This window comes from Bubalus kerabau, chromosome 2 (genome assembly GCF_029407905.1).
Source record: "Bubalus kerabau isolate K-KA32 ecotype Philippines breed swamp buffalo chromosome 2, PCC_UOA_SB_1v2, whole genome shotgun sequence".
NCBI lineage: Eukaryota > Metazoa > Chordata > Mammalia > Artiodactyla > Bovidae > Bubalus > Bubalus kerabau.
Genome location: NC_073625.1, coordinates 134,084,148 through 134,108,006, shown reverse-complemented (window position 1 = coordinate 134,108,006; position 23,859 = coordinate 134,084,148). Strand labels below are relative to the sequence as shown.

Sequence of the window (23,859 nt, the reverse complement as noted above, 5' to 3'; positions counted from 1 at the left end):
TCCTATTTTTATTTCCCTTCTTCTACAGTGAAAATCCTAGTTCCCAACATAGCAAGGAATTTACTCATTTGCTCAGTCCTACAATACACACAGAACAATTGTGAAATTGCTATTTCTCTACCACTGTACATAACAGCCTACTACACTTGGTTCAAGATTTCTTGTTTTTATTTTTGTAAGTCCTTTTATCTTAGGTTAAAGGTATATAATCAATTTCTGTGTTAAAAGTTTACTTGGATTCATTTTTTTTATTCTGAGAATTTGTTATTAAAGTACAGTCAGTTCATCTGCTGCTGTCTGTATTCAGTTTTAGAAGTTTTTTCCCTCCCAACCTTGTTAATTTCATTTTTTAAAAATATATAAAATATTAAAAAGTTTCCAAAACTCATAACTACACAAAAAGGTTTAACAGAGCATAGCCACTCCCTCCACCATCCCTTTGACTCTGTTCCTACCCATTCCTCACAGGTAACTAATTAGTTTCTGGTTATCTCTTCTCTATTTACTTTTGCTATATCAAAATATTATGTTTTCTTCATGTGGAACAGAGAAATGGGACAGAATACTGGATCAAGAAAGAATTTTAAGATGGAAGACATAACAGAATGTTTGCATTATTTTGTAAATGATTCCACAGAAACTGAAATTGAAGATGTAGAAGGGATAGGATAACTACAGAAGGAAATATCCATCAAAATTCCTTCTGCCTAATTTGAGGGACATTGAAGAATTCCCATATTCCAAAATAAGACTGCCATCCTGTTTTGTAACCTTCCAAATTACTAATATCTATGGCTCTAGATTCATGGGGTCGCAAAGAGTTGGACACGACTGAGCGACTGATCTGATCTGATCTGATCTGATGGCTCTAGAGAACTCACATAAAAATAGGGTTATTATTTAGAAGGATAATTAAGCTAACACTACCTACTAATGTGGGGCTTCCCTGGTGGCTCAGTATTAACAAATCCACGTGCTAATGCAGGAGATATGGGCTCAATCCCTGGGTCAGGAAGATCCCTTAGAGAAAGAAAGGGCAACCCACTCCAGTATTTTTGCCTGGGAAATCCCATGGACAGAGGAGTCTCACAAAAGAGTTGGACACAACTTAGCAACTGAACAATTACAATCTATTAATGGCAGTAGGAGAAATTCTGCCCTGGCAAGAGGGAAGTTTCAAACTTGAGCTAGACATTTAAGAGGAAAAGAGGTGAGAAGAGAATGACTAAAACGAGGATCTGTATAATAGCACTGACAGATAATAATGATTGCGCTAGAAAAACAAACTCACATCTCTAGGAACCTCTTGGAAAATTTACTAATATGCTAATGAGTAACAGGGTTATTCCTCATGATGCTGTCAGTGTGGCACAGAGGGAAGAACATAAACTTCACAGAGAGGTCTGGCCTTAAATCCCAAATGAATTACCTAATAGCTACATAACCACTGGCAAGTTATTACTTAACATCTCAGAGCCGCAGTTTTCTTACCTATCATGTTAATATAGGACATAAACAGAATAATGTACAGCATTGCCCTGGCCCAGATGAGTGTGCACACTCAGGTGTGTTCGACTCTGTGTGACTCTATGGACTGTAGCACACCAGGCTCCTCTGCCCACGGAATTTTCCAGGCAAGAATAATGGAGTGGGTTGCCATTTCCTTCTCCAGGGGATCTTCCCAACTCAGGGATCGAATTTCTGACTCTTGCACCTGGCCCAGAACATGTGTTTAATAAGTAGTTCCTATAATCAACACAGATTAACAAGGTAAAGTTCTACAATAACATGCCTGAGAGGAATCTGTGCAATCACACCATCTCAGGAAGTATTTGGGGCTTTCTGGGTAGCTCAGCAGTAAAGAATTCGCCTGCAGTGCAGGAAACATAGGAGACCTGGGTTCAATTCCTGGGTCAGGAAGATCCCCTGGAGGAGGTCATGGCAATCCACTCCAGTATTCTTGCCAGGAAAATTCCAAGGACAAGGAGCCTGGTGGGCTACTTACTTAGTCCATGGGGTCACAAAGAGTTGGACACAACTGATCATGCACATACGCAGATGGTATTTGGTAAGAGGAAAAAAAAAGTCCACGTAATTCCAATTCTCAATTTTCAGAATGTCCCAGAATCTATTTTTAAAAGTGTAAAAATATATGCTGACATACTAAAGTGCCAATGATTTAAAAGAAACCATTCTAGGTAGATGTTGATCAAACGTTAAAAACCTCTAGTTATAAGATGAATATCTTCTGGGGATTTAATGTACAACATGGTGACTACAGTGTGGTTCAGATGGTAAAGAATCTGCCTGCAATGGGGCAGTGACCCAGGTTCAATCCCTGGGTCGGGAAAATCCTCTGGAGAAGGAAATGACAACCCACTCCAGCATTCCTGCCTGGAAAATCCCATGGACAGAGGAGCCTGGTGGGCTACAGTCCATGGGGAGGCAGTCAGTCAGACACAACTGGGCAACTAACACTTTCACTTCACTTTCATTGCATACTTGAAAGCTGCTATAGAACAGATCTTAAATATCCTACATACACACACACACACACACACAGCTAATTATAGGAGGTGATGGATGTATTAACTCACCTTAACTTCCATAATCATTTTGCAATTTATATATCAAATGATCACTTTGTACACCTTAAACTTACACAATGTTATATGTTAATTGTATCAATTATATCTCAATAAAGCTGGAGAAAGTAATAATAGAAACTATTTTGCAAGTTAACTGCTAACAACTCAGAATAAACTAAGGCATACCTACAGCTCACAAAGAAATGAACATAAATGTATTACAAGCAATATTATCCAATCTTATAATTTTATAAATTCATATACACACAAGAGAATTAAGGACACTGAATAAAACAGTATTTCAAGTTTCTATTTTATTTTCAAATTAATCTACAAACCAAAATGTAACATGGAAAGTCTTAAATGACCTTTAATTAAATACTGAAAAATACAATAAACTTTCAGAGCCTAGAATCAGTAATAATAACCCCAAAGCCCCACACATAAGTCTTAATATGTGCAATGGCAATGAGACTCAAAGCATACAATTTTATCCTATAGACCGTCGTTTTCCTTGACAACTAGTAATGACTTCTCTTTCATCTTAAATAATCGGCGTGTGGTCTATTTCTGTTCTAGAAGATGCGCTTAAAGGTCACAATCTCAGTTTGCAATACTAAGATGATTAGAATGCATCAACAATGCAATCCCGAATGTCTTAGAAAACTTTCCAGTAGGGTGCTAATCCACAGACAGAGCTATTTTGCTTGTGGAGGGAGAAAGACGCATCCACACCCTGTACTAAGAGAAAAGGAAGGAGTGGGGGAAAAAAGGGAAAGAGAGAGAGAGGAAAAATAACAAAGCACTGCTTCCATAAACAAATGAAAGTCTGTTCTTAAACTTTGGGAAATTCTATCTTCCTCTACCAAATAATAATAAAACTAACAAGGCAATCATTTGTGTTTTGAAGCAGAAAAAGACTACGGAGAGAAAAGGAAAAAAACATTTTGTCATGTAACTGAACTTACAAGTATTCAAAATCCTTAAACTCCACCTCCACCAAATACTGAGCATCACATCCTTTTCAAAATAAATCTAACATGAAACCACTGGACTCATTTTTAGCGCTCGGTAGAGAACTTTTATCTCTCCCAGCGCTCACCACCAATAACCCTTCTGGGCAGCCCTGAATAACCGCTATTCTCGGGACAAACAAGAGCTCGCGTTCCAGTACCCCGGAGGAGCCTCCGGGCGCGGAGAGGAACTAGGGGTCTGGAGGCCAAGGACCACTGACCGCCCCCTCGCTGCCCAGAGCCAGAGGTCCGAGCCGCCCAGGAAGTGCCCGAAGCGGCGGCCGAGCGGCGGTCCCCGCACCCCAGCGGAGTGCCATCGAGGCGCACCCGCCCCGTCCCTCCCAGGCAAGGTCCGCCTCCCCGAGTCCCCAGTCTTCGAGTAAGGAGGGACCTCGCCGACCCCGAGCCGCCTTCCTCAGCCGGGTCCCGCCCGGATGGCCCCGCGCCGCCTCCCGGGCCGTGTTCCGCCAGGGCGGATCCGCGGCGCCTCCTGCCCCCGCGGGGCGCACCGACGAGCCGCTGCTTGCGCGGCCGCCGCCTACCTGGAGGGAGCTGGGGCCCGCGTGGACTGGGGGTGCGGTGGTCGGCTGGGCGCTCAGCAGCCCCTGGCGCGCGAAGCCAGCGTGCAGAGCGCAGTGCACCGCGGAGACCAGCGCCGCGAAGATCCGCCGACCACACCCAGGCCCGCGCCGCCCAGCAGCCAACTCCGCGGCGCGCGAGGCCGGGGCGGGGACGTGGCTCGAGGCGCAAGGCACGAGGCACGAGGCGCGCGGACTCTGCGGGGACGCGCCGCGGGCGCGCGCAGATCCTGGAGCTTGCGCGTCCGGGGTCGGGGGGCGAAAGCTGCTGGCGCGGCGTGCAGCTTTTGCTTCCTATTTTTTCTCTCGTTTCCTGCTAGAAGGAGAAGAAAAACATTAATTCCCCGGGCAGTTTCGTTTTCTTGGTGCGGCGCCTGGACTCCGGAGCACACTTCTGAGGAGTGCCCAAGTGGTGTGGCCGGTTTCCTTCCTGCCACCGCGCAGGCCTCAGCTTGCTCGTGGGCTGGATAGAGGGGCTGACTTAGGAGACCTCAAGGTCCCATTTAGGTTTCACATTCTGTGAACTGAAGCCCCGAGACTTCCAAAATTGCCTTGGGATCCCAGCTCTATCGTCGCTAGTTGTGTGACCGTGTACCGTCTCATGGACTGTTTCATCGTGGGCAAAGTAGGGCTAGTGTACCTACCTCATGAAGGTGCGAAATTTTTTAATGAGGTAACGTTTGCACAGAGCCTGCCTCTGAATAAATGATCAACGCTTGGAAGTCATTGTTACTGCTGTCGCTGATGAAACCGGGCCTTCCAGATAACCCTGTCAATTCTCTCATCTCTGCATGAGCTAAACATCACATGGAACCGACTTTTTCCAGATTTCTAGGGCTGTTTTATGTTTAAAATGTCATAAAATGAATGCATCTACCCAGTTTGCTTCCTCTGAAGTCAGTACCGCCCGGGAGCAATTTTCCTCTCCCCCCACCCCCATCTTTCTTCTGAGTTAAATCCAGTTTGACAGACTGTTGCTATAGCATTCCTTCTCTGACGTCAAACAATTTAAAGAAACAGCCCCGGGTAGCGAAAACTGCAGAGGAGTTCTTTGTGGAGTTTCTGTGAAGAAACGTTCGAACAATATCATGAGAGAACTTTAACACCTCCGCAGCCTTCGATTTCTTCTTCAGCAGCTCCCTGAAATAAAATTTTTAGTACCTTCATGATGAGCACACCCTGACTGCAGCAGTGGAGAAGATGTGACCGTTTTGTGGAAAAGCCAGACCATGACAAAAATGGAAACAGCTGTGGTGCTAGGACGATGAAATTATAGGTGGTTCCCCCCCCTTCACCACCAGCAGATTTTTATTTTCCTTAATGTGGGGTGCTTGTTTCCATTAAGAAAAAGGAGGAGACATGCCAAATCTTCTACATATATGTGTCTGAAAAGTTGATTGGGACCTGAATAGTTTGCAGCCATAACTATTTATGTTTTATTAATCAAATCCTGAGCATTATAATTGTCATGTTTAAGAGGAAGCAAAGGGAAATTATTATTTAAGGAACTCCTGTTATGTACCAGGCTCCCTGCTTTCTTACACTGTACTTAATTCTCATACTAATTTTTCAGTGTGCAGTCTATCTCTGTTTTACAGATCAAAAAAAAAAAAATAAGGCTCAATGAGATTAAGTAATTTATATAGAATTACACAGTGTCACAGACTTTATATGGAATCCAGATTGGATCGACTCCTGAGGGAGGAGAATCGTTCAGATTCTTTTCTGTCCCCTGCTTATGCACTGGCACTTAACAAATATTATAGTTCTTTGAGAGATTATTGGGTTAAGATTATCAGTTGAAAAGCAAGTTACTGGTATTTAGGAAAACCCAATGGAAAATATTGAGTTATTCTCTTCCAGGAAAGATTAGGGGAAATATAAATCAACAGCTCCTAAACACAAAAACCTGAAAAAAATGTTACAAGAATTTTATTTCCCATTATTTGAAGATTTATGAATAAATTACACAAAATGATCACTTCAACCTTCCTGAAAATTTGATGTGGACCGAGAAATTACTGAAAGAATAAAGTCCAAGTACAAAAAAGCAAAGTTTAATTATTATCCAAACTAGTCCACGTCCAAGAATATTATAATTCTGTTTTGCCACATCTGCTGCACATTTCCCTGAAAAGAACACTTACTTGTTAAACGACAAGCCTGTATTACAAATCTGAAAGTGGAGATGTTGAAAAGAATTTCTTTAGCAGGAATAATTTTCTAAAAACACAGCGATACATCTAACTGATCCAGCAATTAGTAATCTTTCACATGATAATATAATCCATGTAGAAAGACAGAGAGTGAAGGAAAGAAAGAGAGAAAGAAGGAAGAGAGAGAGAGAAGGAAGAGAGAGAGAAAGAAAGGTAGGTAGTTTTAATATTCTTCAAGCCTGTGGATTTGTGTAGACTATTGTGTAATGATGTATCCTGCCTGCTTCTAATAATTAAATCCAATGTTCTTGTGTTTGGATGCCACTGGCTGGTATTTAGATTTCTAACTCATTAAGCCCATGTTGGCAAATCCTATTCTATTAAAAGAGGATGGAGGGGGGTGTCTCCCCTAGAGAACCTTGGAAGACAAAATTCCTGTCTGTTTCATCCTTGTGTTCTTTGTAATGTTTAACAGAATACCTTGTAGATTCTTAAGTATGCGGTGAACAAATGAATAAATAAGGGCACCTGGCTACTTCTTTTACTCAACCTTCATACCTACCTCCCTCAGGCCCCTACTCAGAATCATAGAAAGGAGAAGAGTGATCACTATTTTTCTGGGAGTTCAGCTGTCGTTGCTTCTGCAGAGTGTTTTGCTCACTTATAACCAAGTTCAAAGAAGCTCTGTTGTTGGTTCTATATTGGATGAATCTGAAACCCATTCTCAGCAAGCTATGGTAGAATCCACAGTGCATAGGTTCATAACCTCGGCTTTTAAATCATACCCTCGTTCAGTTCAGTTCAGTCACTCAGTCGTGTCCGACTCTTTGCAACCCCATGAACTGCAGCACTCCAGGCCTCCCTGTCCATCACCAACTCCCGGAGCTTACTCAAACTCGTGTCCATTGAGTCGGTGATGCCATCCAAGCATCTCATACTCTGTCATCCCCTTCTCCTTGTGCCTTCAATCTTTCCCAGCATCAGGGTCTTTTCAGATGAGTCAGCTCTTAGCATCAGGTGGCCAGAGTACTGGAGTTTCAGCTTTAACGTCAGTCCTTCCAGTGAACACCCAGGACTGATTTCCTTTAGGATGGACTGGTTGGCTCTCCTTGCAGTCCAAAGGACTCTCAAGAGTCTTCTCCAATACCACAGTTCAAAAGCATCTATTCTTTGGTGCTCAGCTTTCTTTATAGTCCAACTCTCACATCCATACATGACCACTGGAAAAACCATAGCCTTGACTAGACGGACCTTTGTTGACGAAGTAATGTTTCTGCTTTTTAATATGCTGTCTAGGTTGGTCATAACTTTCCTTCCAAGGAGTAAGTGTCTTTTAATTTCATGGCTGCAATCACCATCTGCAGTAATTTTGGAGCCCCCAAAAATAAAGTCAGCCATTGTTTCCACTGTTTCCCCATCTATTTGCCATGAAGTGATGGGATCGGATGCCATGATCTTAGTTTTCTGAATGTTGAGCTTTAAGCCAACTTTTTCACTCTCACTTTCCTCAAGAGGCTCATTAGTTCTTCTTCACTTTCTGCCATAAGGGTGGTGTCCTCTGCAGATCTGAGGTTATTGATATTTCTCCCGGCAATCTTGATTCCAGCTTGTGCTTCTTCCAGCCCAGCGTTTCTCATGATGTACTCTGCATCTAAGTTTAATAAGCAGGGTGACAATATATAGCCTTGACGTACTCCTTTTCCTATTTGGAACCAGTCTGCTGTTCCATGTCCAGTTCTAACTGTTGCTTCCTGACTTGCATACAGGTTTCTCAAGAGGCAGGTCAGGTGGTCTGGTATTCCCATCTCTTTCAGAATTTTCCACAGTTTATTGTGATCCACACAGTCAAAGGCTTTGGCATAGTCAATAAAGCAGAAATAGATATTTTTCTGGAACTCTCTTGCTTTTTCAGTGATCCAATGGATGTTGGCAATTTGATCTCTGGTTCCTCTGCCTTTTAGAAATAGTCTAGTTTTTTTTTTTTTTTTTTTCTGAGCCTACTTTGCTGTCAGACACCAAGTACATTATGAAGAACACAACAGTCAAAGTGTACAATATCCCAGTACAGAACCGTTGTAAGTGTTGTATACATTCCAATCTATTGTATGTAGGATGACACCAAGTTCTATACATGGCATATACTTTATAGAACTAAAGTAACAGGTTTTCTTCTAACTACAACTAAATAGTTCAAAAATGTTAATGGAAATTGTTTAATAGGATTTGCAGCAGAGTTCCTTAAGGATGTAAGAAGCAAATCCTTAGTAGACTCTAAGAAGTAAGTTTGTGTTGTCTTATACATCCATAATCCTGGGCAGTCATATCCAAACCCTTCCCTCTTGCTCACACACATTGCATTTTGATATCAGCTCTTTTTACAGTTTGTATTTTGAGCCCACCTTTACTGTGTTCTTCTGATCTGTTCTCCTAATACAAATAAGTTAAAGCTGTTGCATCTTTCTTCTTAGGTTCTCTAATGGCAATTTGGGTCTATTGTCTATATGAACATCAGTGACCTTAGTCACTGTACTTGATTAATGATGTCTGTCTCAGGCATAGGAGGCGAAACAGAATCACCCAAACATATATTTGCTGCACTAGGTCCTATGGTTCATGTCTCTGGAATCTGTTATTGAAAATGGACAGGCAAAGTGGAAAGAATACTAAACTGCACATCAGAAGACCTGATTTAGAGCTTTGGCTCTTGTACTAAATATCTGTGTGAGCAGATCATAACCTGCCTGCATTCTGTCTTCTTCCATATACAAAATGGGAGTGCTGGATCTTAACAGGATTGGCAAATAGCAGTGATGCCATCACTCAGTACTGCGCCCAACGTATAACTTCATAAATCAGAAAAGGACTCTTTCCCTCTAAGCCTCATTACCATCCCCCAAATTCTTCTGAATACAGGTATCCCCCAACCTTTCCAATAGTTAATACCACTTTGCATTTATGAAAGACGTATATTAGAATCTGTTTTTTTACTAACTGAAAAAAATCCAAGAAGGAGTTTTGCTTTTATGGGAAAAAAAGGGAAAAGGCGAAAATAGCATTCAGCATTTGTTTTCCAACAGCCCTGGCAGAGGGAGTGCACACCCAGAGCAGCAGGGAGCGCGGCACCACCCAGCTCCTTTCCTGAGAAATACACTCAGCATCTCAGCATCCAGCCTCCATAGCTTTGAACTGTGTCTGTGAACATCTGGGCTTTATCTTGGTTTATTTTGTACTTCCATTAGCCATATTGGTCCTAACATAATTACTTCTTCACTTTAGACCATTTTGGCTTAAAAATGGTTTCCTAAGAAGGTTCTGCTTTTGAATAGTGGAGGAAACCTGTACCACACACCAGGAAGGCACTCTGATCTACTGGCTTATAAGTGAGAAAAAGCATTGTATCAGGGGCTTCCCAGGTAGCACTAGTGGGGGACATCCCAGGTGGTACTAGTGGTTAAAGAACCCGCCTGCCAATGCAGGAGATTTAGAGATGTGAGTTTGATCCCTGGGTCCAAAAGATCCCCTGGAGACGGGCATGGCAACACACTCCACTATTCTTGCCTGGGGAATCCTGTGGACAGAGGAGCCTGGTGGGCTACAGTCTATGGGGTCGCAGAGTTGGACACAACTGAAGCGACCTTCTCCAAACTTAGTGGATTAGCACAACAGCAATTGTTTATGTTGCTCACAAAAGCCTACTTAGGCAGGGCTCTGCTGACACTCTCTGCTCTGTTCTGGACAGTGTCAGTTAGTTTGACTCTATGTTCAAGATGGCTGTGTGATATGGCTGGCACTATTGAGCTAGCTGTTGGTTATAAGATCAGCCAGGGTCTTTGTTCCTCTAAAGTTAGGCCTTTCTGTGGGCTACTTGGAATTCCTTATGCTACAGTGGCTGGGTTCCAAGAGCAAGTCTTCTAAGAGAATGAGGAAATGCATTGCATTTTTATGACTTAACTTTGGGAAGCACATACTATAGCTTTCAGCATTCTCTCTTGGTCTAAGTAGTCACAAATTCAAGTCATAGGAACATAGATCTCTTTTTAAGAAAAAAAATTTTTTTGATTGAAGTATAGTTGATTTACAATTTTGTGCCAATCTCTGCTTTACCACAAAGTGACTCAGTTATTTACATATACACATTCTTTTTTATATCCTTTTTCATTCTGGTTTATCATAAGAAATTGAATATAGTTCCCTGGGCTATACATTAGGACTTTGTTGTTTATCCAGTATAAATGCAATAACTTGCATCTACCAATCCCAAGCTCCCAGTCTATCCCTCTTCTCCAGCTCCCCTTGGCAAACACAAGTCTGTTCTGTATGTCTATGAGTCAGTTTCCATCTTGTAGATAGATTCATTTCTGCCATATTTTAGATTCCACTTATAAGTGATATCATATGGCATTTGTCTTTCTCTTTCTGATTTACTTCATTTGATATGATAATTTATGCTTGCATCCATGTTGTTGCAAATGTCATTTTGTTCTTTTTATGGCTGAGTAACATCCATTGTATATAGGGACATAAACCTCTTGATGGAAGAATAGCAAAGTTCTAGAAGAGCATGTAGGTTGACACCTATTGTTGCAGCCATTCTTGAAAATACAATCTGCCGTGAGCATATTTTCTGACCCTGGATTAAGGTGTGAATCTAAAAATCTAAAATTCTACTTTTCCATTCCTTTTTCCTGTTTAACATTGCTTTTGTTTATTTATGCTAATATCTAATAGATATTTTAAACAATGGAAAATGTCTTGCTTTCTATGCTAGTCTGGTTTTTGCGCTTAAAAACTTTTTTTAAAAAATTATCATGTTGTGAAATTGATCTTTTTCTTTTGGTATGTGGTTCTATGATTTTAAAAGCATGTACAGATTCCTGTAACCATAACTACAATCAGGATACAGAACAGTTCTATCATCCTCTCCAATTTCCTCATGCCATCCTTTTATTATTATTATTACTATTATCTTCCCTCCCTCCCTAACTCCTAAAAACCATTGGTCTGTCTTCCATCCCTACAGCCTTGTCTTTTCGAGAATGTTATTAATATATAAAAGGAATCATACTGTATGAAACCTTTTGAGACTAGCTTCTTTCACTCAGCCTAATGCCTTGTTCCATCTTACTACTGTGTAGTAGTCCATGGTATGGAAGTACCACAGTTTGCTTACCTATTCACCCAGTCAATGACATTTGGAATGTTTTCCAATTTGGGGAAATTATTAACAGAATTTCTATAAATACTTATGTACTATCCAAATGGCAGTGTTTATGTTAACTTATGTTTTCGTTTTTCTAGAGCAGATAACCATGAGTGGGATTGTTGTATTACATGGTTAGTGTATGAGAAACTGCCAAATCATTTTCTGGAGTGGCTGGTCCATTTTTCATTCTCACCAGCAATGTATGGGGAGTTCGAGTTGCTCTGAGTCCTTCTCAGCACTTGATATTGTCAGTGTTTGTTTTTTTAATTTCAGCCTTTCAAATAGGTATGTAGTAGTACCTCATCACGGAGAAGGCAATGGCAACCCACTCCAGTACTCTTGCCTGGAAAATCCCATGGACGGAGGAGCCTGGTAGGCTGCAGTCCATGGGGTTGCGAAGAGTCGGATACGACTGAGCATCTTCACTTTCACTTTTCACATTCATGCATTGGAGAAGGAAATGACAACCCACTCCAGTGTTCTTGCTTGGAGAATCCCAGGGACGGGGGAGCCTCATGGGCTGCCGTCTATGGGGTCGCACAGAGTTGGACACAACTGAAGTGACTTAGCAGCAGCAGCAGCAGCAGTACCTCATCATAGCAGTTTATTATTGTAAATTCTTCAGTGTCATACGTACATGTTATCTCCTGCCTTTCCCTACCTTGATCCAGTCCATGCATTTCTGTCAAATAAGTTTTCCTATAACACAGTACTGATTAGATTCATTCTTGGCTCAGAGAACCTGCAGCACTTTCCAATTACTTACTGAATTGAATATATCTGCCTTGCAAGGCCTTACATAATCTGACTCCAACCTACTTTCCCAGGTTCATCTTTTACTTCTTTATTTTTCTCTCAATCTAGTCCTTTTGTTCTTCTGAAAGAAGGTTCTTTGCCTTCTTATTTTTCTCAGTGCTGTTCCCAAAACTGTCTCCTCTGTCCTTTCTTCTGTATTTCTCAAGAAACAAGAATTTGAGGAGTCTGTCCTTGATTCTCTGTGCCTGGAATACCACCGTGAAATACCATGCAATGTATCCTAGACACTCTCCCCAGGCTCTTGGATCACCCTCCTGGGCAGCTCAACAAATCCAAAACCAGCCGGTATCCAGCTGAGAAATATCTCCTTTGCGGATATAGACCAACTACGTTCCCAGTAATTCTACTTGGAAATAATAATATCATCTCATGTCTATCTTACCAATTCTCTGAGAGGTTTTTGAAACATTTTTGAGATTTAAGATTAATGATATGGTAATTTTTCAAAGACTTTTCAATAAAGCATGAAGAGCTCTGATAGCTGTCAACAATATGTCACTTCCCTTCAGTAAATGAAAGCTGAGAAAGAATAATTTAATAACATTAATAGTTCCTGAAAAAAACAGTTGCTTTTGTCTGATACCAAGTCACCTACCCTGGACTTCAAACTCTACTTATGAAGTTAAAAAAAAAAAAAAGAAAGGAGATATATAAATCAGCTACTACTCTAAACATTTTTATTTAACTGTTGAAGAGACAGCATTCTCAGTAACAACAACATTAACAAACCTGCTCTTTAGAACAAACCTCTAAGGTTAAGGGAATGATTTTAAAAGCTTCTGCTTGCTCCAAGGATTAAGAGAAAAAGGTTTATTTGTTCTGTCTCAGTCATATTTTCTAAGTGGACCAGAATATCTAAATAATGTTTTTGAAAGCCCATATAAATTCTAAGAAAGTTAAATGAAATCGTTAATGATAGCAAATTCAGTTTAGGTCAAGAGTATAATATATTCAAGTTACATTCTACATAACTTCCTTCTTCTATAATTATGCCCATAATTACAGTATACAGAGCATAATATATTATTTTGTATGGTCTAGAGGTTTACAATTACATGACTATTCCATACCAAATTCTTACGTCTAGGGCTCCTGTCTTATCACTATATCTTTAATCTTAGGACAGCACCAACATGTAGGGATCCCTAGTGTTTGTTCAATGAATGAAAGAATGTAGAGCTCTAAGGAGAGTTTGCTGGGAGTTTCATTCATTTATCTGTGAGTATTTGATAAGTTCTCAGAAAAAAAGATAACTTCAAAGCTATTTAGGAATAAATAGAATCAGGCTAGCAAAATGCTTGATTCAATATTAATGATTCTAGGAGCAGAGTCTTCTGGCAAGTAAGGTAGTTAAACTGGTGTGGAAGCAGAGCATAAGTTCTAAGGCTTGGGACAGTTTTACACTTTTCCTTCACAACCTGTGAGCTCTGAGCTATCTTCACAGTGGTGGCTGTGAAGGTAGCTACCATCTCCTTCTGTTGTCATTTTAGTTTTGTTTTTTTTTTTTGGCTGCTCAGCATGTGGGATCTAGGTTCCACAGACCAGGGATGGAACCCACTCACTTTGCAGTGGAAGCCCAGAGTCCTAACTCTTGGACTGCCAGAGAAGTCCCATCATTTTAGTTCTTAATGTGATATGGGGATGGAGGGGGGCTGCTCCCACATTCTGTTATCCAAATGGCAGCAGTGAATAAGGGTTTCTGGAGCAATGCACTTTCTTCAGGGGACAAGAATGGGAGAAGATCACTTGGCAGAAGCCAGCTTCTGTTCTCAGAGTTTGTGCTGAGCACACTAATGGGTGTGATATCGTCACTTTTTTTTAAGTGTTCTGTGGGAAAGCCCAGCCCTTTATGCTGATGCAAGAATATTAGTGAGGTAATGCTGATTTAAACATAACCAGCATTGTTAAAAAACAGAACTGCTTTTCTCTTCTTTACAGTACCTCTAGGGGGAAAACCAACGCATAGGACTGAAAATAAATATCTATAATGCTCTAGATTTAATGGTCTAGATTGAAGGCAGGGGGAGAAGGCGATGACAGAGGATGAGATGGTTGAATGGCATCACCGGCTTGATGGATATGTGTTTGAGCAAGCTTCTGGAGTTAGTGATGGACAGGGAAGCCTGGAGTGCTGCAGTCCATAGGGTCACAGAGTCGCACATGACTGAGCAACTGAACTGAACGGAAAATGCTCTAGAAATGCAGCAGAGTTAATATTTTTTCCTAATAGAAACAATCTTCTTTACAACAGAAATCCTAATATAGTAGTATTTCCCTTTCAGTACCTTTTAGGTTTATATACATTTATTGAATATTTAGGAGTCAGCACTTCACATCATTTACCTCATTTACTACCTACAACTTATAAGGAGATACTATTATTCCTATTGTGAAAAGGAGATTTAGATTCAGAGAGAGTAGAATATTGCTCAAGGTCCTAAGGTAGTGCCAGGGGATGAGCATAAAAGATTCAGGCTCCCATCCTTTTTATCTTCTTCTTATCCTTCTTATCAAAACTAAATAGCATATTAGAAAGCAGAGACATTACTTTGCCAATAAAGGTCCATATATTCCAAGCTATGGTTTTTCCAGTAGTCATGAACAGATGTGAAAGTTGGACCATAAAGAAGGCTGAGTGCTAAAAAATTGATGCTTTTGAATTGTGGTGCTGGAGAAAACTCTTGAGAATCTCTTGGACAGCAAAGAGATCAAACCAGTCAATCATAAAGGAAATCAACACTGAATATTAATTGGAAGGATTGATGCTGAAGTTGAAGCTCCCATAGTTTGGCCACCTGATGTGAAGAGCCAACTGATTGGAAAAGACCCTGATGCTGGGAAAGACTGAGGGCAGGAGGAGAAGGGGGCAACAGAGGATGAGATAGTTGGATGACATCAGCAACTCAACGGACCTGAGTTTAAGCAAATTCTGGGAGATAGAGAAGGACAGTGAAGCCTGGTGTGCTGCAATCCGTGGGGTCACAAAGAGTCAGACATGACTTAGCAACTGAGCAACAATATCCTCTATCTCCAACAGCCATCCTAGCTTCCCCAGTAACTATACTACCAAAGGAAAGGGCTATGCAAATTTTATGCAAATATAGCTTCAAAACATGCCCTTCCCTCAGCAATATCCTGGCCCTGGAGACTCTCCTGTATCAAATCAAATGCCTAAAACATGGTAGAGTTTTCAAATGGAGCCAGAACTTTCTGACTTGATGCTTGGATGTGTTCCCATCCCTGCTCTTTGAAGCTGACTCTCCAACAGTAACACAACTACTTTCACTTAGGTTTCATTTTGGACATTGTATTTCTTTCTAAATTAGGAGCAAAACCTCTGGTTAATGAATGTCTCAGAGGTTTTTCTATCTCTTCAGTTGTATTACATAAATAAAAACCAGGCAGGTAGAGAATTTAACTGCTCCACCCTCATCCAACTTGACTTGCCCCAACACTTACCCAAATCCGAGAGAGGTCACAAATTCTTTCAATCTGAGAACATCAATTTCTTTGCTCTTTTTGTCCCTGCTCTCTTTATCAGGATAGCTACTTACTGCTCTTCCTGTTTTGCTTTAAACTGAAATGAATTTGAGCTTTTATCCCTTCTGTTGTTTGGATTTCCGGGCTTAAAAGCTTTGAATCAAGATGACATTAATCCTAATTTTTCTGCAATGTGGCATTATTGCTCATTACAGATATTTGTACTGCTCCATCTTACTTTATGAGAATTTCATGGACTTTCTCATTGGAAATGAGTCAGTGATTTGGAATTTGCATCTTCCTAAGTAACAAGTAGGCTGTCTCATTTTTTAAGGCTCATCTCTTAAAGAAAATTCTACTCCAACTTACCAATTTCTTTCAAAATCTGATTTACTTACAGCCAAACCCAGAATTTAATTAACTAGTATTTACATTATTAGCAATGTCCAAACTTAAATGTATTTTCTGTAGAGATCAACCCCAGGGCAGCTGCACAGCCTCTGCAAGAAGGTTCCTCTTCTTTGGTGACAATGAGTCAGATTTGTATTAACTCAGAAATGAATTTAAGGAGGAAAAAAAAAAAAGAAATTTTGTCATCTTATGAGTAACTGTTTCATCTTGGTTTAGTTGATAAAGCAGCAGCTCTAAAAATAAAACTTACTGTACATTTGTTCTTTTTTCTTTATTTTAAAAACCAAACTCTTAACTTTGTCTTTTGGCATACCTAATGAATATGTAATTTAACAAAATGATTTCAAGTATTAGTAGTTGGAAGGAATTTCTTGGCTTGGGGATGGTGTGCTAATTGTTTCGGTCCACATATGAGCTGAAATACAAATTTCAATGAAGTTTAAATATCCCCAATTTATTTTCCATGAAATCAGACCTAGTGTCTTTTTCCACATTGACAATAATTGCCTAATAAGTCTAACTAGACCAACTAAAACATGACAATTTCCAGATCTTTTTCTTCTTCAATCTGCAACTATGTATATTTTGTACATTTTAGTGATGTTTATTAAAATCTTCCTTTTATTGAAGTTATTTGTGCAATTCTCTAAAAATTAATTGTGTAAATAAGACTCTTAAAGATACAGATCAAGTCTGAACCATCTTTGTATCCCTCAGGGGACCAAACAGAGTTTTCTGAGTTTCCATGCTTCAATCCATCCAATATACTACTGTTAAATTAATTTTTTTTTGAAGTTCAACTTTGCTTAAGTAACTTTTTGGATAAGAATCTACAACATTTTCTGATTGTTTACTGAATTAATCATTCTTGTCACACCTGGCACTCATAGCCTGACATTATCTAGCCATAACCTGTCTGTCCCAGCTTTTTCTCTGTGGTATTTTCCATTGTAACTTGCCTCTTCCTACTTCTGAGAAGAGGTCCAGGGGCTTCCCATTTTCCCTGTGCTGTTCTCTTGAACTAGAGTGCCTCATAGAAGAACCTGTCCACAAAGCCACAACTGATCCTCCCAATCGAATCTCTCCTTGTTTCTGATCTTTGCAGCCCTCGATTTATACTGCTCTTGTGTACTTCTGTAACTACTGCCTCACTTCAGCTTAAATTATTGTAATCTGCGTGCTTGTCTTATCTCCCAGATTTGAGAGGAGGTGACTGTGTGGATCACAATAAACTGTGGGAAATTCTGAAAGAGATGAGAATATCAGACCACCTGACCTGCCTCTTGAGAAATCTGTATGCAGGTCAGGAAGCAACAGTTAGAACTGGACATGGAACAACAGACTGGTTCCAAATAGGAAAAGGAGTATGTCAAGGCTATATATTGTCACCCTGCTTATTTAACTTCTGTGCAGAGTACATCATGAGAAACGCTGGGCTGGAAGAAGCACAAGCTGAAATCAAGATTGCCAGGAGAAATATCAATAACCTCAGATATGCAGATGACACCACCCTTATGGCAGAAAGTGAAGAGGAACTAAAAAGCCTCTTGAAGAAAGTGAAAGAGGAGTGTGAAAAAGTTGGCTTAAAGCTCAACATTCAGAAAACTAAGATCATGGCATCTGGTCCCATCACTTCATGGGAAATAGATGGGGAAACAGTGGAAACAGTGTCAGACTTTATCTTTTTGGGCTCCAAAATCACTGCAGATGGTGATTGCAGCCATGAAATTAAAAGACGCTTACTCCTTGGAAGGAAAGTTATGACCAACCTAGATAGCATATTCAAAAGCAGAGACATTACTCTGCCAACAAAGGTCAGTCTAGTCAAGGCTATGGTTTTTCCTGTGGTCATGTATGGATGTGAGAGTTGGACTGTGAAGAAGGCTGAGTGCTGAAGAATTGATGCTTTTGAACTGTGGTGTTGGAGAAGACTCTTGAGAGTCCCTTGGACTGCAAGGAGATCTAACCAGTCCATTCTGAAGGAGATGAGCCCTGGGATTTCTTTGGAAGGAATGATGCTAAAGCTGAAAGTCCAGTACTTTGGCCACCTCATGCGAAGAGTAAACTCACTGGAAAAGACCCTGATGCTAGGAGGGATTTGGGGCAGGCGGAGAAGGGGACAACAGAGGATGAGATGGCTGGATGGCATCACTGACTCAATGGACGTGAGTCTGGGTGAACTCCGGGAGTTGGTGATGGACAGGGAGGCCTGGCATGCTGCGATTCATGGGGTCACAAAGAGTTGGACACGACTGAGTGACTGAACTGAACTGGAGAGAACAAGAGCTTTGAGGTTGGAAAATCTACGTTCATATAGTACCTCTATCACTTTTGAGCTTTTTTTCCCCCACTTTCAGAAAAGTCATTGATTCACTTGCCCTCTCATGCTTTGAGTTATCACAAAATAATTTTAAGTAAAAAGAAGATCCTTTGCACCTAACGCAACCCCATTTGTAAGCACCAAAAAAGAAAAAAAAAAGTGATAAAGATAAAAGAGAATAAATAGGCTCATGAATAAAAAGAGACAGAAAGTTTGTGCACAATGTCTAAAGAGATTTGAAAAAAAATAACTGAGGGTGTTTAGATGAGAAAAGAAATAGCATAAGAATAGATTTTTTTTTGACGGGGTGGAGGGGGGGGGGCGGGATTCTCTGATGGTCACTTCCAATGCAGGGAGTGCAGGTTCAATCTCTGGTTGGGAAACTAAGATCTCACATGCTGCATGGCGAGGCCGTAAACAAATAAAACAAACAAAAGAATAGATTTTTTTTTTTGATTTCTTGAAGAAGTTTTATTAGTGGTCTTTACATTCACTGAGTCAGGGAGCACTATCTGCCGTTGCTCAAAGCAATGAAGCCCCTGTAAATAAAAAAGATATAAAACTCACTTCTCTCTAAATCTGTCCTTCCTCTACTATGTCTTTTAGAAATAAGACGTTGAAAAGAAATAGTGCCATCTGGCATATATTGGAATATTATGTATTTTGTCTCCTAAAACAGAAGAAATTTATCATATTTTTAAGGACAGTTTCCTGAAATAAATTTGCCATTGCTTCTGCAGGAGAGGAAAAGAATTAATTAGTACTTATTAGTACTAATAACAAGCCTAAACATTTGTCAAGTGTTTATTAAAAGCCCATTATGTAACTGGTATCCAAAACCGTGGTCTTGCTTAATAGTCCAATAATTTTGTTCCTCAAAGAGTGTAACAGAATTACAAGTCCTGCTCCTCAACCTATAGAACAGAATCTACATTTTAAAAAGATTCCCAGGAAAACACCAACAAAATGAAAAGACAGCCTGCTGAATGGGAGAAAATATTTGCAAATCATATAACTAATAAGTGGTTAATCGCCAAAGTATATAAAGAACTCATGCAACTCAATAGCAAAAAATAAAATCTGATTTAAAAACGAGCATTTTTCCAAAGAAGACGTACAGATGGCCAACAGGCACATAAAGAGATGCTGCTAAACATCATGAATCACAGTAAGACATTACCTGACATCTGTCAGAATGGCCATCATCAAAAAGACAAAAATTAACAAGTGTTGGCGAGGATGGAGAGAAAAGGGAACTCTTGTGCACTGTTAGTGGGAATGTAAATTGGTGCCTCCACCATATGGAGGTTCCTCTAAAAATTAAAAATAGAGCCACAGTATGATCCAACAACTCCACTTCTGGGTATTTTCTCAAAGTGAATGAAAAAGTAATTAGGAAAAATATATGCACCCCATGTTTATTGCTGCACTATCTACAATAGCCAAGATACGGAAACAACCTACGTGTGCATTACTGGATGAACGGATAAAGAAGTTGTAGCATATACAAATACATATACACATACGTATAGCTGTGGTATGTATACATAATGAAATATTATTAAGCCATTAAAGAGAATGAAGTCTTGCTATTTGCTAATACTGGAGGGTATTATGCTAAGTGAAATAAGACATAAAAAGAAAGACAAATACTATATGATTTCACTTATATGTGGAATCTTAAAAAACAAAAGCCAAAATTTAAGCTCATAGTTACACAAACACAAACTGATGGTTGCTAGAGGTGTGAGACGGGGTGGAATAGGGGTTGAAATGGACAAAGGGAGTCAAAAGACATAAAATACAGTTATAAGGTAAGTCATGAGGATGTATGTACAGCATGAGAAGTAGAGTTAGTAATAATACTTAGAAATTTGAAGTTGCTGAGAGAGTAGATCTTAAAAGTTCTTATTACAAGAAAAGATTTCTGTAGCTAAGAATGGTGATGGTTATTAACTAGACATATTGTGGCAATCATTTTGTAATTTATACAAATTTTTTTTTGAAGTACAATTTTTTAATAAAGATAATTACAAAAGATTGAAAAATCAGCTCAGAAAGGCAAATTACTTCTTTAATAGATCAGTTTTTTGACATAATAACACATCAATTTTAAATACTATCACATAAAGCATGGTGGAGAAAAGAAATTTTGCTTCATAATTAGAAAACTCACAATAAAACTTGCCAAGAAAAACAAAAACAAAGCCATTTTGAAAATAAATACAGTCCATGCCAAAGTAGTAATGAAGTAAAATGAAGCCAGAAGTCTTCAAAAGGAAAAAGCATTTTTCTTCCCAATATTTTCTCACTTTTTTATGGTTTCTGAAAGTGGTGAGACTCAAAGTCAAGGATTGCTGAGCTGTTCTGATTTGATTCCTTTGGTATCTGTTTTTTCACCACTATTATTCTTGGATTTATCTTCCTCCTTAACATCTGCTTTTTTGTCCTCCGTTTCCTTCTTGTCTTTTTCAATTCTAGCTTTTTTTGCTCCTTTCTTATGATCAGTCACATTTCTACGACTGCCTTCTCCTTCGTCCTCAGGATCTGAGAACTCTTCATTACAAGGTATTCGTTTGTCTGATGCTTGAATAGAAATTCTCTTGTCTGGATCTTCTCCATCTTCATCTCCACTATCTTCATGAACTGCATCTTCTGGAATAGCTTGCATCTGGACGCCAGGTGCATGAGGCAACATGTGTAAATTTTCAAATAAACGCTGTTTTATCTTTTCCATATATTCTGGAGTGTTCTGGTTTGTCATGTTTGAAGGACTAATATGCAGTTTGAAGTCCAGTCCAAAATACTCAAAATAATCATTATATGGCAATTCGTTGGGAATCTCACAATCAAGGGCAACTGCAGTCTCATATGTCCAACACCAAGCAACGTTGCGGATTGTGTATCCACCTCCCCCAAGCATCAGTAATGGTAAATTGAAAGTTTTTACAACTTCTACACATTTAGCATGACCTTTAACTGTCAAATTGAAACAACCAAGTCTATCACCAGATAGGGAGTCTGCACCACACTGTAGCACCACAGCACTAGGCTGATAAATCTCCATCACTTTTGAAATAATAGGCTTAAATATCTGGCCATATGATTCATCATCTATACCATCTCTCATTGGAAAATTGACAGCATAGTATTTGCCTTTTCCTGCACCAATATCCCTTAAGTCTCCTGTTCCAGGAAAGTATTCCCCATACTTATGGAATGATACAGTCATTACACGATCTGTTGTATAAAAAGCCTCCTCAACACCATCACCATGATGGTTATCAATATCAATATATAAGACTCTCTGATGATACTTTAGTAATTCAAGGATGGCAAGCACAATATCATTAACAGAATCCTGATGCTTCTGATTTCTTAGCATGATGTAATCCTCCAGCCCAGTTAACAGCCATATCAGTTTGTTGTCTGTTTAATTTCACAGCACCAGCCACTGAGCCACCAGTTGAAAGCTGACAAAATTCAAAAAGTCCATCAAACACTGGACAGTCCTCTCCGACATTAAATCTCTGCATCTGCTTACTATACTCAGACATGCTATCTGGTCTTATTGAACGTAGAAATTTGATGTACTCCTCACCATGATATTTTGTCATTTCTTCAGCATGGCCTATATATCTCCATTTTTCTATATAAGCCATAATTTAGCAGCGAGTTATGGGTCATGCGGATCCTATGAGTTTTCATGGGATGACCCTGTCCGTAATAATAATTTCCAATATCACCATCGTAGTAGTAGCAGACTTTCTTCTTGCCGCCTCCTTGACTGTACGACATGGGCTCCCCGGCCACCGCTGCCTCCGGCTCCTCCTCTTGCTGCTGCTGCTACTGCTGCCTCCGCGGCTCCGGCTGGGGTGAAGGTGGACGGTGGCAGTCCCGCGGGGAAGGGCAGGCCGGAGGGAGGAGAGGAGGGGGGTGCCGGGAGGGCTGGGTACCGCCCAGCCGAAGGGCCGAGAGCGCGGACCCAATTTATACAAATATTGAATCATGTTGAAGATCTGAAATGAATGTAACATTGAATGTCAATTATACTTTAAAAAAAAAAAACCCAGGTAACTCATAAGTACAATAAAGTTTGAGAAGCACTGATCCTTAACATCAAGAGATGGTTTTTTTCCTCTTTTTCTACCCCAGTCTTAGTCATTTGGGGTTCTTTAGTGTCCAATAATGATTTGGACTAACATGGGCTTGAAAAATGCAAAACCATATGAATGTTAATGTGTTGCAAGAAGATTCTGAAAGTGATGGCATCTTTTCCACCTTGACTATTTTGAGGCCAAGGAAATGCAGCCAATAATTAGAAATTGTTTTCTAGTCATCCATACCTGACCTTTTCAGGTGAATTAGTTTTAGTCTCACATAAAAGAGCTATGGGTTGAACACGTGAAAACAGACTACAAGGAAATCAAATGGAAAGACCACCGCTAGCAGAATTTCAGATTTAGGTGGATATTTGTTAGTATACCCTTTCTGTCTGACAACTTAACAATATGGATTAAGAAAACCAAGTATCTTTGACCATTCCTAAGAATTTATCTAAAATACATATTCCAAGATGCACATAAAGATTAGTGATTTAAAATTTGTATGTGTTGTTATTTTTTTAGTGAAAATTATACATCACTTAAATATTCAACACAATAATGGAATGATTAATCAGATTATGATGTAGCCACATGATGAATTAATATGCAGCTAATAAAATTTTATTTTTGATTTGGGAAAAGCTCCCAATATGCTAAATGTAAAGGTAAGCTCACCAAGTAAAAGCAGAGTATGATTCAAATTTTATACAAAGTACTAACACATGGAAAAGAAATATTCCAAAATATCAGTAGTAGTTATTTCTCAGTTTTAAATTGTGGCAAATTATTATTTATTTATTATTTTCAATATTTACCAAATTTTTTACAGTATATTATTTCTATCATTAGGGAAAAAAATTAAATAACAACAAAATGTATAGTTAGTACTCCTTGATTACTGCTTCTGATTTCAAGTCTTGACTTGGAAAAGAGAGTGTATTTTTGATGGAATAGTCCATCACTTTTTTTCTACTTGCTGCCCTTTGTTTTTGAGAGTGACCCTCCACAGACACTAAATATACGCTTCAAAAATGACGAAGTTCTGATTACGGATATCCCTTCTTTATTCTTCTGCTAAATTCAAGAATATGACCATAATTTTATCCAAGGTTAAATGTCCATTCCCCATCATGAAAGAACTTAAAAAATTTTTCCATTTTTAAATAAATACAGTTGCACAGGAAGTAG

General features: G+C 39.5%; 1 protein-coding gene and 1 pseudogene across 3 annotated transcripts in view; both read right to left on the bottom strand.

The window, feature by feature from the left end:
• Positions 1-4,497, bottom strand: part of GNB4 (G protein subunit beta 4) — a 72,366-nt gene extending 67,869 nt beyond the window's left edge. Inside the window, exon 1 of one of the 3 annotated variants that reach the window (XM_055568986.1) lies at positions 4,144-4,497. The gene's annotated coding sequence lies outside the window, so the exon portion shown is untranslated. The remainder of the gene's footprint in view (positions 1-4,143) is intronic. The other 2 variants (XM_055568989.1, XM_055568985.1) reach the window with 2 other exon arrangements.
• A 16,063-nt stretch (positions 4,498-20,560) lies between these two features.
• On the bottom strand, positions 20,561-22,396 carry LOC129644910 (histone deacetylase 2-like; annotated as a pseudogene).
• Positions 22,397-23,859: the final 1,463 nt, after the last annotated feature.